Source organism: Neodiprion fabricii, unplaced genomic scaffold (assembly GCF_021155785.1).
Source record: "Neodiprion fabricii isolate iyNeoFabr1 unplaced genomic scaffold, iyNeoFabr1.1 ptg000054l, whole genome shotgun sequence".
Taxonomy (NCBI): Eukaryota; Metazoa; Arthropoda; class Insecta; order Hymenoptera; family Diprionidae; genus Neodiprion; species Neodiprion fabricii.
Genome location: NW_025791597.1, coordinates 30,001 through 32,500, shown reverse-complemented (window position 1 = coordinate 32,500; position 2,500 = coordinate 30,001).

The window sequence follows — 2,500 nt, the reverse complement described above, 5'->3', positions numbered from 1 at the left end:
CGCGCATCGCCTCTCGGTCGACTCGGACCGAAATTTTCACAAGTCCCGTCGGCCCGTATCGACTCCGGGACGCCGCGCATCGCCTTTCGGTCGACTCGGACCGTAATTTTTACAAGTCCCGTCGGCCCGTATCGACTCCGGGACGCCGCGCATCGCCTTTCGGTCGACTCGGACCGTAATTTTTACAAGTCCCGTCGGCCCGTATCGACTCCGGGACGCCGCGCATCGCCTTTCGGTCGACTCGGACCGTAATTTTTACAAGTCCCGTCGGCCCGTATCGACTCCGGGACGCCGCGCATCGCCTTTCGGTCGACTCGGACCGAAATTTTTACAAGTCCCGTCGGCCCGTATCGACTCCGGGACGCCGCGCATCGCCTCTCGGTCGACTCGGACCGAAATTTTCACAAGTCCCGTCGGCCCGTATCGACTCCGGGACGCCGCGCATCGCCTCTCGGTCGACTCGGAACGAAACTTCATCGAGTCCCGTCGGCCCGTATAGACTCCGGGACGCCGCGCATCGCCTTTCGCTCGTCTCGAACCGAAATTTTCACAAGTCCCGTCGGCCCGTATCGACTCCGGGACGCCGCGCATCGCCTCTCGGTCGACTCGGAACGAAATTTTCACAAGTCCCGTCGGCCCGTATCGACTCCGGGACGCCGCGCATCGCCTTTCGCTCGTCTCGAACCGAAATTTTCACAAGTCCCGTCGGCCCGTATAGACTCCGGGACGCCGCGCATCGCCCTTCGCTCGTCTCGAACCGAAATTTTCACAAGTCCCGTCGGCCCGTATCGACTCCGGGACGCCGCGCATCGCCTCTCGGTCGACTCGGAACGAAACTTCATCGAGTCCCGTCGGCCCGTATAGACTCCGGGACGCCGCGCATCGCCTCTCGGTCGACTCGGACCGAAATTTTCACAAGTCCCGTCGGCCCGTATCGACTCCGGGACGCCGCGCATCGCCTCTCGGTCGACTCGGAACGAAACTTCATCGAGTCCCGTCGGCCCGTATAGACTCCGGGACGCCGCGCATCGCCTTTCGCTCGTCTCGAACCGAAATTTTCACAAGTCCCGTCGGCCCGTATCGACTCCGGGACGCCGCGCATCGCCTCTCGGTCGACTCGGAACGAAATTTTCACAAGTCCCGTCGGCCCGTATCGACTCCGGGACGCCGCGCATCGCCTTTCGCTCGTCTCGAACCGAAATTTTCACAAGTCCCGTCGGCCCGTATAGACTCCGGGACGCCGCGCATCGCCCTTCGCTCGTCTCGAACCGAAATTTTCACAAGTCCCGTCGGCCCGTATCGACTCCGGGACGCCGCGCATCGCCTCTCGGTCGACTCGGAACGAAACTTCATCGAGTCCCGTCGGCCCGTATAGACTCCGGGACGCCGCGCATCGCCTTTCGCTCGTCTCGGACCGAAATTTTCACAAGTCCCGTCGGCCCGGATCGACTCCGGGACGCCGCGCATCGCCTTTCGGTCGACTCGGACCGTAATTTTTACAAGTCCCGTCGGCCCGTATCGACTCCGGGACGCCGCGCATCGCCTCTCGGTCGACTCGGAACGAAACTTCATCGATTCCCGTCGGCCCGTATAGACTCCGGGACGCCGCGCATCGCCCTTCGCTCGTCTCGAACCGAAATTTTCACAAGTCCCGTCGGCCCGTATCGACTCCGGGACGCCGCGCATCGCCTCTCGGTCGACTCGGAACGAAACTTCATCGAGTCCCGTCGGCCCGTATAGACTCCGGGACGCCGCGCATCGCCTTTCGCTCGTCTCGGACCGAAATTTTCACAAGTCCCGTCGGCCCGGATCGACTCCGGGACGCCGCGCATCGCCTCTCGGTCGACTCGGAACGAAACTTCATCGAGTCCCGTCGGCCCGTATAGACTCCGGGACGCCGCGCATCGCCTTTCGCTCGTCTCGAACCGAAATTTTCACAAGTCCCGTCGGCCCGTATCGACTCCGGGACGCCGCGCATCGCCTCTCGGTCGACTCGGAACGAAATTCTCACAAGTCCCGTCGGCCCGTATCGACTCCGGGACGCCGCGCATCGCCTTTCGGTCGACTCGGACCGAAATTCTTACAAGTCCCGTCGGCCCGTATCGACTCCGGGACGCCGCGCATCGCCTCTCGGTCGACTCGGACCGAAATTTTCACAAGTCCCGTCGGCCCGTATCGACTCCGGGACGCCGCGCATCGCCTTTCGGTCGACTCGGACCGTAATTTTTACAAGTCCCGTCGGCCCGTATCGACTCCGGGACGCCGCGCATCGCCTTTCGGTCGACTCGGACCGTAATTTTTACAAGTCCCGTCGGCCCGTATCGACTCCGGGACGCCGCGCATCGCCTTTCGGTCGACTCGGACCGTAATTTTTACAAGTCCCGTCGGCCCGTATCGACTCCGGGACGCCGCGCATCGCCTTTCGGTCGACTCGGACCGAAATTTTTACAAGTCCCGTCGGCCCGTATCGACTCCGGGACGCCGCGCATCGCCTCTCGGT